The following is a 13,418-nucleotide window of genomic DNA, read 5'->3' as shown; positions in this document are numbered from 1 at the left end:
GTGTATATTTGCAGCAAGTGTGTTAGGTTTTAAAGACTGCACTGATCTGTAGCGTGACACTGTTCCACGCAGGTTGAGTTATGTCCTGAAAGCAGAGGGGAAGTAGGGCGACGGCACGAGAGACAGGAAAGGCGATGAAGAACAGGAAAAAGGAATTAAGAGAGGAGATGGCAGCTATGCGATGAAATAAGTAAAACGGCAATTTGTTTATCAAGGTTCTAATCATGGTTTCCTTACCTGGTAATTTTCTTTTCTTAAGGAAATCGTTTTTTTGCGCAACACTTAAATGCAAAAACTGATATTCGGATTGATATTCTCTGACACTGGTTGGGGGATGTAGATGGGTTGCCAGTACAGCAGCGAAGTACCATATTTCTATTTGCCCTCAAAATATAGTTCATATCCACAGACTCTTAATCCCTTAGCTGCTGAGGATTTTCCTGTCCTAGTCCTAAACCATTGTGGTGTTTGCAGCATATCCGCTTAAATTTACATGCTTTTTTTTAAAAAATTTAGCAAGGCCAATTTAGCGTCCCTTTTTCCTCATCTTGTGGTTTCGCTAGGAGAACCGAGAAAATAGTGAAAAAATAGCACAATTGTGCGTTTCTTTGCAAAAAGGGGCAACAAGTCCTGTGCAGGAAAGCAAGTTTTTTTTGGTTGTTTTATAAATAACAAAAACAAAATGATTGCTGTGCTAAGGTAACTAGCTTTCAGGAGCACGAGAGTTCAGGAACAAAACGATATTTACCACACTACTTGCATTTATTTTGGAAACGGTAGTCCATTTATTCGGTTTTTACTAATTTCTGCCTATTTGCAGTTTGTAGTGAAAACAGTTGTGTACCCAGAAAGGTATACATTTCTGAAAACTAGACAAAACCCTGAATTCAGCAGGAAGTCATTTGTGTTGAATTGTCATGGTTTTCCCAGGGAAACTAATAGTTGAATTCCAACACTATTGAAAATAAATAGCAAAAGTAGCATTTTATGAAAACGTTTTCATCTGTATTTTTAGACCTGATGATAGATTTACAAAAGTAGCATAATACTGTGCCTTTGAGAACCTTTTGGTCACAGGTATACATAGTGAATATAGAGAGTTGGTTGGTTATGTGATACTCAGGGGATACAACTGAGCTGCATCTCCTAATGATTTTTTTATTGTGTACCAACATTCATCAATTCATATGATAAAATCTAATGAATGAAAAGTGGGCATTTAGTGAAATGTGTATTTTTGAAATGCGCACAAGATACTGAGTTTAGGAATAGTGGTTAAATTTACATCCCTTGATTTGGCGTTATCCATACTATCACGATTCAGAGGGAATTCTGCAAATTTTCTTCTTTCTTGCACACTAATGTACGTTTGGAAGGTAGAAATGCTGGGAAGATTCTATTGGAATAACAAATGTTCTGCTATTGTCTGTCATACTTCTCCTGGTGAAAATGATACCGCTTGTGTGGCTGGGCCTAACGCCAGCAACAAGAAGGGATGAACACTGGCCATATGAAGTTAATGTAACCTTTGCATGATCACTGGTTTGGTCAGTTCCTGCCGCATGTACTAGTCCCAGTCACATAAGTGGGATACTGTTTTTATTGAGGAAAGTGTGGAAACACTAGGTGAAAGGAATTTTGTGTAGCCCCACACCTTTGCCCACTTTCTGTCACAGAAATGAGAGGAAAAATGTGTAATATCAGCCACAATTTGAATTTTACTGGCCATGATGGGTTAAAAAAAACATAGTGGGATCGATGCAAGTCACTAAACCTTGGATTCAACTTGGTCCCTGGGTATCAGAAATACCCAGGGTTTGTGGAGTTTCCCAGGTTGCCAGCTGACCCAGAGCCCAAACTGTGCAACCATTAACCATGACAAGTGATATGAAATTAGTATTTCCCCCATTTGCCACCCCTAATGTCAAAACTACTCCTAAAAGAATATAAATTTCCTAGTACTTGCTATGGGGATGGGAGATGCTGTAGACCAAAGGGTAGCAGAAACTGTTGTGACTTAAGGGGCAGGGAAGGCGGTTCAGTCCAATGCCTGAGTGAACTGCTCTGGCCAATTTTGTTTACCTCAAAATTGTCCCCGGTGTATATTGGCCTTTCTGTCAGACCTTATCAACTGGCGTTCTCGGCCTTCACTTTGTTTTGTTGTGACTTCAGTGCCCACTGCACATCACAGCAAGCAAGAAAACAGACTCTGTACATAAAGGAAGCTTTTTCCTTGTGTACCAGTTTTCATTAAAAAAAACAATGCTTCTGATGCTTTCATTTGAAGCAGTGTTTTTTTGCGGGCTTCAACACATTCCCATCAGTAGCACTACTCAGTTAGTGTGGCTGTTGAGAATTTGTCCGCAGCTGCACTGAAGCGGTTAAGCTTTTTGGTATTACAAATGGTATGCTTGTTGTTTTCCATCCTAGACACACACAAATTAACTGTTGTAAAAAGCTGTTATACGTGCTTTATGGATGAGAAAGATGTAGGACTAGCTGTATTTTTCATAGAGGTGAAGGGGAATTCATATTTTCATGGGGGATGATTTTTCTATCCATGGAGGAAAAAAACAAAGAAGAAAGTGCTTTTGAACATTTTTGCCCTATTTGCTAAAGTATCGATTGCATTGTATTGTGTTGCATTTGTATTGCACATTCCTATCCCTTAGAGCATCCTGAGCTGGTTAGACAATTGAAGTAGTTCCTTAGTCTGTTGCGCGTGCTCAGGAGAATGTTGGTGAGGTGTGACTAAGGATTAGTGTGTTTTGATGTTGTATAGGTGGGGTCAGAGGAGTGCTCTAAATGTTATGCGGATGAGTGCAGGAGACTCTTAATCATTGAGTGGGTAGTGAGAAAAAACATGTCCAGCAAGTTCACAAATTGGTTATACAAACCTCTGTCTTGTGGTCTAAGTATGCTGATTATGGCATTCGATAATAGCCAGGTCTTTATATCTTTTCTGAATTTTAGATGGTTACAGATGATCCTTATTCTCTTTAGAAGTGTGCTTTATTTGCTCAGAGAAAGATCTCCAACCAAAGCACATTTAAAAAAAAATGAATGATCAGTAGTAGAAAAGTTCTTGATCTGAGGTTTCTCTTTTAAGTGGAAAATGTGACTTTGTAGTGCATGAACAATGGCCCTTTCACATGGATCACTGGTTGGGCACTGCTGAGCTGGCTGGGCACTGCAGCAAAGAAAATTATTCTTGAACGTGGTAAATAGTGTAGTGGGGTGTTTGAGGGCAGGAGTATCTTGGTCTTTTGCTCAGGTTTCTGACACGATTGCTGCTGCATCCTGGATTTGCAGCGTCCTGAGTAGATCTGTATGGGGCAAACCTGGAGCAGCATTAATATAATCAAGTCCTAAAAGCTCTAGTGCTACTGATGCTTGTATCCTGCATTAAAAGCCTAAGGGGAAGCTATGTTGAAATTATCTGAAAACCAATCACTGCACACTCTGTTAACTTGGTTTTGGGAGTCAGGTCAAAGTACGCGAACACGCTGACATTCCTCAAATCCATTGATGAGGTTGACAGTGGTCTTTGTTGTGATCCATATCAGACTATTTCTGTTTGAGATAAATTAAGTTTGTCTTGCTGCCTTAGAAGCTGATAATCTGCTACCATACAGCTTTCAATGAAGCAGTACATTTTAAGGTTCTTGGTTTTTCAGGTTTTAAGATGATCTTGGTATTGGTAGCATAGCTGTAGCAGGTGTGCATGAAATTGTTGACAAGATCAGGAAGGTTAAGACATACATTGAATAGGAGAGGGGTGATTGTTGAGCTTTGGGAGATACCAACTGAGTGTTTGTAGGACGCTGCTTATCTATGTAGTGTACCAAATGTAGGAATACACTATGCATACAGTACAGGCGACTCTTATTGGTTTAGAGAGCTAAAGGTGACAATCCCAAAAGTTCTCGTTTGTTTTAGTGTGGGCGAGTAGTTAGGCTTGCCAGAGGGTAGTGCTAAGCATTTGTTGAACACACAGTCAATAAATGACACACATTCAAGAAGGAAATCAAGACCAATTGTTTAGAAAAAGTTACATTGTTTATAATATATTTATCAACACCAGAATACTTTCAAGATAATAAGTATTGTTGCAGTTTAATAAAGATTTGCAAGTAAGAATCACATTTACTCAGATGCGTTTTTACGCGGTAGAGGTTACAAAGTACTTCTACTGCATAGGGGTCCCTGCAGCCAGTTCTATGGTGGTTCCCAAGTCACAAACAAGACCAGCAGTTCAGTTTTACCTGCAATGGGGCGACTGGGTGCAGTGGTGTTATTTGAGTCAGGTGCCTCTTCACCACAAACTTGGCGACGAGGAGGGCCACCTAGAAAGAGAGTGCAAGAGGGGACTTGGGACAAGTCCGGGAGCTCTCAGCAGGGTGCTCGGTTGGTGGGCACCTGGGGACCAATGGGACACTGTTGGAAGTCGTGGACCAGGGCCGGGATGCTCGGGTGCAGAGGTTCTTCCTCTGCGGTGCTCAAGCGTCAAGCAGCACACTGTTCTTTGGGTGGCCTGCAGAGGGGAAGACAAAACAAGGCAGCTGGATGACTGAGAAGGAAGTCCTCTGCGGTGCTGACGTCCCTCACTAGTAGGTCTTCGGATGCGTCATTGGAGTCGGGGTGGGCTTCAAGAAGCCTTGGTTGGCGCAAGGAGCCCAGTACTCCAGGTATTGGTGCAGCTTGGCTCCGGTTAGTCCTGGTGTCTTCTCACCTGGAGGGGAGGCGGGACTGGTCTCTTGGAGCATGGTGACCTCCTCCTGCATGGCTCCTGCATTGGTGGGCCCAGTGGTCAGCAGAACGGTGGACTGAACATTGCGGATGGTGCCAGCTTCTCTACTCCAAGGGAGATTCTGATGGGCTGGCAAAATGCTGGAGAACTTCCAAGGCTTTTGGAGTCCCCACAGTTGCAGGACGAGTCAGGATGTTGCAATTGTCAGGACAGGAGCAGGTAGGCAGGCAGGGTTTCGCGGCTAAAGTTTACCAGTCGTCCATAGCTCTCTCTCATCCAGCTCTTCTGTGTCCTACTCTTTCTTGTGTCAGACGAATCTGTTCTTCTGGTGTTAGTCGACCCCTAAATACTCAATTTAGGGGCGTTTAGAGGAGTGTAGCGTAGTAGCCAATGGGCTACTTACCCTTTGTGTGACTACACCCCCTATAAGATGGCTTCCCTGCTCACTTGCAATGCTCAGCAATGGGGCTGTACATCACAGGGTCATATCAGCTTGTGCAGATAGGACCACACATCAGATATATTGTACTCTGCCTTAGGGCTCCAAGGCTTGCTGTAGGGGTGGCTTGCATGTATTTACATGCAGCTACATATTGTGTTTTTGCCAGACATGTTCTAGGACACACAGACTGCAAGGGCAGCTGTGTGTGTCTTGTTTTGGGAGGTCTCTGAGTGTGGCACAATGCGTGCCGCAGCTCTTAGAAACCCTCTCCACTACCCGGGCCCTTGGTACCAGGGGTACCCTCTACTAGGAACCTAACAAGGGTAGAGAAATGTGTGCCAGTTGTACACATTATTATCTGTTTTTAGGGAAAGAGCATTGGCACTAGGGACCTGCTTAGCGGGGATCCAGTGCACCTTAGTCGAAAAACCTCAGTACCAGTGAAGAAAAAGTGGGGATGACCATGTCCAAAAGGGACACTTTCCTACAGAGTTCAATCATGATAAGCAGAAGAGAGGTAATGTGTCAACTGGGGCTTTCTGTGCATGGTGGGTTTTAATACAATTAAGGGCCATATCTTGCATTCCTCTGTCATGTAATCTTTGGACAAGTAGGTGGTGCTCTACAGTGTAAACATTGAGGATTGGTTAAATAGAAGTTATGAAGTGACTCTCATAAAATTAGCTATATTGTTGAGGGCATCTCAAATAGAGGCGAATGTTGATTTATTGCCTCTTCCTGGTCTGAAACCTATTTCTGACTGTCCAGGAGGAGTTAGTTTTGTTAAAAGAAGGTTAGATTGTGAGAAGGCTTTTTTTAATGAATTTACAAGCATCAGCCCATTGACAATTGTTCTATCACATGTCTGCTCAGACTGAGCCAGTCTTGTTCTATGGGGTGAGATTAAGTAAAATATTTTTAAGTCACTGAGAACTTATCCTCTTGATTAGGATTAATTAATTATTGTTTGCGTTATTTTACTTTTACATCACCACAGAAATGTCACAATTTTTTTTCTTCATATATTTTTAGGCCCTGGTCTGCTGGTAGCTTTAAAAGTACATTTTCTTCTTTGGTTGATATCCTAATTATAGAGCATAATTTTAAGTTATTTGCTGGAAGTGGAGAATTTTTGGTGGTTGGCAAGTCAAACCATCATTGCCTGCTTTAGAAGAAAGTGTGACTCAAGGTTATCAGCTCCTTAATAAGGTGTTTTGCCAAAGAGTTGCATCTTTCGGAGTGTGTTTGATGCCAGGTGAGGTGCTGATCGAGTTACAAAAATCTTTGATTATTTTGAACAGCTCTTTATTTTGGCACTTTGCATATCAAATGCAATTACTGTAGTGAGATCTCTCGCCTCTCATGACTGCTGCTTTGAATATTATATACTGTTGTTGGAGCTGATTTTCGTCACTGCAGTTTCATGCTTTACTGTTTTGTGGTTTATATTTTTCATTGTTTTATTTGTGAATTTTCGCATCTATCCTTCCCTCATTGACTGGGATAGGGATGGTTTGATCAGTACCACTTTGTCAAATCCACAGATAGCCATTGGAGGAATTTATTAACATTAAAGGGCCCTGAGGCACAGCCACAGTTTGTTCTGCTTGAAAGGAATTTATGTCGAAATGTTGGCAGGCTGTTGAAAAGATGCATGTATTGCGACCTGCTGGTGACAAAGTTGGCATGGGGCAGTTGAGACTGAAATTGACAATGTAGGGATATCCCCTCTATTGGGTTGTTTCCTATGACTGAGATTAGACCTCTGGACTTTATGGTGGAATAGAGTGTCCGGGCCTTGTGACTCAGTAATGTGGGTCAGGTACTTCAAAGTTTATGATGCGCAATGCGTTCTGATTGAGTTCTAGTTTGACAAACCAAGTGTTGAGTACTAGATTTGGGTGGTGAATTATAATATCACATATGACGTTCAGGAAGGCATCAGCGAAAATTGGTTATGTGTTGGTGGTCAGTAGTTAGAACCGAAAAAGGCAGTCAAAGTGAGGGAGTGTGTTCAGAGGGTAAGTAAGGCTTCTCATATCAAGAATGAGTATTTTTTAGTGCCGAAGGTGTAGTATGCGGGCACGTTTATTTAATCAGTTTGTATCCCTGATGTATTGCCACATGTGGTAAAGGTGCAGCACTCATTCTCAGCCCCTTCAGTGACAAAGAGTACCCATGCGTTAAGATCAGCTAACATGTCTAAAATGTGTTCTGCGTAGAGAGTTCAAATTGATTAGTACGCAAGTTATGCAATTTTGGATTTCATAATATTCATTGTTTCTCTTGCTTAAGACACAACATAGGGTAATGGGATGCTCTTTCCATCGTCTCTTCATTTCTAATAATGAGTCTGGTGATTTCTTTGACCTCAGCGGTAGTGGCGATAAGTGTGTTCTTTCTATTTTTCTTTTAGGCTACAAAGAATAGAAGGATGTGTCAAGGATACCCTAGATAGTTGGCCAATGGTCAGTAAGTCGCTGTTGTGATGGGTTTGATGATTCCTCTTACCAGTATGGCAGGCAAGATAGTATTGTTGGTCTGTCTTACCTCCCAGGCAGCTAAGGATAAATAGATGTTGTTCAGGATGTCCCAATGCCTGGACCCTTTGTGTGGCAGACGTCAATTGACTTCTGTGGGGATTGGTCTGGTAATGGTTTTGGCCAGTATGTTAGTCAAGATGGTACTGATAATTACCTTTGCTATGGAAGATCACATTGTTGGTGTTTGCTGAACCCGACCTAGACTTAGTGTAACTTTTTGGAAACTATTCCAAATTTGACACCGATGTACTTGAGTTCCCTGGACCATCTTCAGCTATCAGGCAGACTGCAACCGTTAAGGAGGCCATGTTCAAGATTTTTAAACTTTGCCCTTGTACCTTCTGGCACCCTTTCTGGTCCCAAAGAACTTCATTCACACCTCCTGTGGTGGGTCCTCCTGTACCCTAACTTACCCTACCAAAAGCATGGCTGCCAAGGACCTCCTCCGATGTTGCACCGTCTCCAGCTATAGTAATGTTGTACCTGATCTGTCAAATCCGGGACCGGAATTGTACCTTCCTGCTAGGGTTCACCCATGTTATGCTACACAATTACTAATGCACTGCTTTAGTTTGAGGATGATTTCACTGCTGCTCCACTACCTGGACATCAGTATTTCGAGAGGATGGAGGCCATCTTTGGGTCCACGTCTCATGCAGTTCAAACAGCTGACCCAGACCAACATGATGAGCATGATGATGAAGAGGCGGACAATCTGTTCCTTTCACATTATACTGATTTTGTTCTTTATATTGATTTACACAATGGCATTGACTCTTAACCTGGTCTTGAATCACCATGTGGGCTGCATAAAGAGATACTTCAGCCTGGCCTTGCAGCTTTAGAACCCCTTTTGCCTTTCATCGGCGCTTTAGGGGAACCTATTCTGGCAGTCTGGTCCAATCATTGTCAACTTCAGCTATCAACCGCTCCATTGCTAGTCATCATAGACCAGCAATGGGTCTTTGATAAATAGCCTATGACTGAAAAGCCTAGTGGTGTAAGCATTTACTTGCAAAGTCAATCCAAATGCTTTCCCTCTTCCGGATAAGGCGTGAAAATGCATTGATAAGATGAGTGAGGAAGTCTCCTTTGGCAGCTTGGTGCTGCACTCCTTGAATGTGTTTTGTCTCTTGGCTTGTAATTGCCACGCTGATTGAGATATGGCGGGAGGTTTTGCCTATGCTACTGGAGGACCTTCTTGCATCTTTTGCATCAACACTTCAGGGCAGCCAGAATGCAGCTAAACAGATCTTTACACCTTTCTCTTAGAGTTCAGTACCTCTGAGTTGCGTAGTGCCACAGTGCCTTTCCTTGAGCACTACACTTTTCAATACCTATATGATCCTTCGGGCAAACCTTATTCATAGCTTGGGGTTTGAAGTGTTGTCATATACCCATGACACTCAATTGATTTACTCATTAGCTGAGGAACATGACCTTTGTAAAACTAGATTCAAGCAATGCTTAATATCAGTTTCATCATGGATGAACCACAGTTGCTTGAAGTTTAATTTTCAAAAGATGGTGTTACTCATATCTGGGAAAAACAACAAGCATAGAGTACCTTTGGTGTCCTACTGAACTTGACCAAGCTTCTGTGCAGCGGAATTAGTTAAAAATCTTGGAATTAAATTTGACCATTAGCTTACCTTTAAGCATCAAGTTAAGGTGGTAACCACCTCCTCTTTTGGAATTAATAAATCGCTCAGAAAAATCTTGTACTTCCTTTCTTTACTAGCTAGGAAAATGTTTATGCAAACTGGACTATTCCAATGCCTTCTATCTTGGCCTCCCTCATAATCTCACTAGAGAAGTACAGTTGGTACAAAATACAGAGGCTAGGCTGTTTTACTCAATCGTCCTAGACACTGCTCCATTTCTTCAAAGCTCAGGGGCTTTCACTGGCTTTCTTATTGAAAGTAGGGTTCACTTTTAATGTATAACTCGTGTTCATGTAGCCATTTATAAAACGGGTCCTTGCAGCCTGCAGAACTACAATCTGTTCTATTTGGTTATTGAGGTTAACCAGTTTTTATTATCTGGTTCATCTGTAATTGTGACATACTTAGCGAGGTGGCTGTTCAGCTTCAGTGTTAGGTCCAAAGTTAAGGAACCAGCTTGCCTTAACCCTCCTAGCTTCTTAGAATCTTCTTAAATTCCAAGGGACCTCAAAACGTGGCTTTATTTAGCTCCTTAGTTTTCCTTTTGAATTTCTTTCTGGCATCGGTCCTTAATATTCTTAGCTCCTAGAAGCTCTTTTTGAGCATTAGTTGTACTCTATAAATCTCAATTACATTATATTACATCACAGTTTGGTCTTTATGCTGCAGACTCAGTTGCCTGTGCTGTGGGAACTAGTGTCCTCATCCACCAGACATGCCTAGACGTACTTCACTGTTTTGTTCTGGAAACATCCAGGCTTTCTTGATGGTGATACCCTTTGACGAGTTGCATATGGTTTGGTGAAAAAGCAGACACTACTTTGGAGAAATTCAAAAACCATTAGGAAGTTGCACACTCCTTGGGCCTGGCCTCTAAAGCTTGACAGGTGGCCATTAGTATTAGAGGTTAATGGGCTTTCCCTTAGATCTTGTTTCTTCTGAATATCAGCCTTCTAAAGTTATTGAATAGCCCATGCAGAATTTTCATGGTGTTAAAGTCAGAAGCGATGTGAAGAGTATGGAATAACAGCAGCACTAACAATCTTCTTCCACTTCCTCCCCGCCTGGCAGCACCACAAAACAGGCTTAGCTCACCTTTACGCTAACATGTGAGAACAGTGAGGGATCAGATTCAGCATTGCCTTGACCACGTTGAACGTGGGTCCTACAGATTTTCTAAGTTGGCTGTGCCCTACTCTTTCTGGATTCTCTTACTCATTTACCCCACAGACTGTGCTGAAATCGGCTGCAGGGACATGCTAATGTTACTTTCCAGGAGGGTGATGAAGATAGTGCTGGGGTGGGCCCGGATGCTTTGATGATACTTAATTCCTGGTCGCTAAGAAGGATGAGAGCCTGAAGCCGATTGTGGACCTCAGAATCTTTAACGCCTTTTTTTAAAATGAGAAGTTCAAGATGATGCAAATTAATACAAAAAAGCTACCCCCCCAAATAATCTAACACACAAATAAATCAAGGAAAAAATATGAGCCCTGACCCATAGATTATAAACATGTTTTGAATATTAATCTTTAATCATGATACCTTGAACTCTCCCAGTTCAATATAATATGCACATAAACATAAAGATGGTTTAATGTTAACCCCTTCACTGCCAGGCCTTTCCCTCCCCTCAGGTGCCAAGCCTCTTTTTTTTGGCTATTTGGGGCACTTCATGCTTAGGCCCTCATAACTTTTTGTCAACATAAGCTACCCAGGGCAAATATGTGTCCTTTTTCCAACATCCTAGGGATTCTAGAGGTACTCAGAGTTTGTGGGTTCTCCTGAAGGAGACCAAGAAATTAGTAAAAATTTCATTTTAGAAAAGTTAGAAGAAGGGACAGAAAAAGAAGGTTTGTGGTTTTTTTCCCCCTATAAATAGCGTCAACAAAAGGTTTGTGGTGCCAAAACCACAATCTTCCAGGCTTTCAGGAACAGGCAGACTTGAATCAGAAAACCACATTATTCAACACAATTTTGGTATTTTACTGGGACATACCCCATTTTTACTATTTTTTGTGCTTTTAGCCTCCTTCCAGTCAGTGACAGATATGGGTGTGAAACCAATGCTGAATCCCCGACAGCTAAACATTTCTAAAAACTAAACAAAATTCTGAATTCAGCAAGGGGTAATTTGTGTAGATCCTACAAGGTTTTCCTACAGAAGATAACAGCTGAAATAAAAATAATTGACATTGAGGTGAAAAAGCTGCCATTTTTCTTCACTTTTTGCTCTGTAACTTTTTCCTGCAATATCAGATTTTAGAAAGCAATATACCATCTGCTGGACTCTTCTGGTTGCGGGGATATATAGGGCTTGTAGGTTCATCAAGAACTTTAGGTACCCAGAGCTAATAAAGGAGCTGCACCTTGAAATGGGTTTTCATTGCATTCCCGGTATACAGCAAATCATTTAGTGAACTATAAAGAGTGAAAAATAGGTATCAAGGAAACTTTTGTACTTCCAAAATGGGCACAAGATAAGGTGTTGAGAAGCATTTGTTATTTGCACATCTCTGGATTCTGGGGTCCCCATATCAGCATGTGAATTACAGGGCATTTATCAGAAAGTCGTGTATTTTACACACTTTCTTACAGTTGGAAGGAAAAACAATGTACAGAAAGACAAGGGGCAATAACACTTATTCTTCTATTCTGTGTTCTCTCAAGTCTCCTGATAAAATTTGTACCTCACTTGCGCGAATAGGCCTAATGGCCGCGACAGGAAACGCAACATGGACACATCACATTTTTACATTGAGATCTGATGTGTTTTTTGGAAAGTGCCTAGCTGGCCATTAGCTCAGCCAGCACCTAGGGAAACCTAGCAAACGTATAAATTTTTTGAAAACTAGACACCTAGGGGAATTCAGAATGGGGTGACTTGTGGGGCTCTCACCACGTTCTGTTACCGAGAATCCTTTGCAAACCTCAAAATCTGGCAAAGAAACACTTTTTCCTCACATTTCGGGAATCTAAGAGGAGTCACAAATTTCCTTCCACCCAGCATTCCCCCAAGTCTCCCGATAACAGTGGTGCCTCACTTGTGTGGGTAGGCCTAGTGCCCGCAACAGGAAATGCCCCAAAACACAACAGGGACACATCACATTTTCCTAAAGAAAACAGAGCTGTTCTTTGCAAAGTGCCTAGCTGTGGATTTTTGCCTGTAGCTCAGCCTCCAACTAGGGAAACCTACCAAACCTGTGCATTTTTTAAAACTGGACACGGTGGGGAATCCAAGATGGGGTGACTTGTTGGGGCCCTCACCAGGTTTTGTTACCCAGAATCCTTAGCAAACCTCAAAACAAACTTTTTCCTCTTATTTCTGTGACAGAGTTCGGGAATCTGAGAGGAGCCACAATTTTCCTTCCACCCAGCATTCCCTCACATCTTCCGATAAAAAAATGATGCCTCACTTGTGTGGGTAGGCCTAGTGCCCATGACAGGAAATGCCCCAAAACACTATGTGGACACATCAAAATTATCAAATACAAAACTACCTGTTTTTGCAAGGGGGGGGGCACCTGCGTTTTTGGTCCTGTGCTCAGCAGCCATCTAGGGAAACCTACCAAACCCAGACATTTCTGAAAACTAGACACCCGAGGGAGTCCGGGAAGGTGTGACTTGCATGGATCTCCCAAGTGTTTTCTTACGCAGAATCCTTAGGATACCTTCAATTTAGCAAAAAAATCTATTTTTTCCCTCATTTCTGTGTGGGGTCACTTCACCGACTCAAATTTCCTACCGCCCAATGTTCCCCTCAGTCTCCCGATAAAAATGATACCTCACTTGTGCAGGTGGGCCTAGTGCCTGTGACGAGGAAGAGCCAAAAACAGGTTGAAAATGAGGGTGAAGCAAAGCAGGTCCAAAAGGGCAGTTTGAAAAAAATAAATTTAGGCTGACAAGTGGGGCAGAATTTGTATCGGTATAGATGTGACAATGCTGGAAGGTAGGAATTTTGTGGATTCCTGCAGATTCCGGCAGGTTCCATCACAAAAACGGGGGAAAAATGTGTGATT

The 13,418-nt window shown here is 42.1% G+C and overlaps 1 protein-coding gene across 3 annotated transcripts in view; it reads left to right on the top strand.

Annotated features, from left to right (window-relative positions):
* TMTC3 (transmembrane O-mannosyltransferase targeting cadherins 3) overlaps positions 1 to 13,418 on the top strand; it is a 504,535-nt gene that overhangs the window by 359,507 nt on the left and 131,610 nt on the right. The window lies entirely within an intron of this gene.

The sequence above is a fragment of the Pleurodeles waltl genome, chromosome 4_1, assembly GCF_031143425.1.
Source record: "Pleurodeles waltl isolate 20211129_DDA chromosome 4_1, aPleWal1.hap1.20221129, whole genome shotgun sequence".
NCBI classification, from domain to species: domain Eukaryota; kingdom Metazoa; phylum Chordata; class Amphibia; order Caudata; family Salamandridae; genus Pleurodeles; species Pleurodeles waltl.
This window is presented reverse-complemented; position numbering and strand designations above follow the sequence as displayed.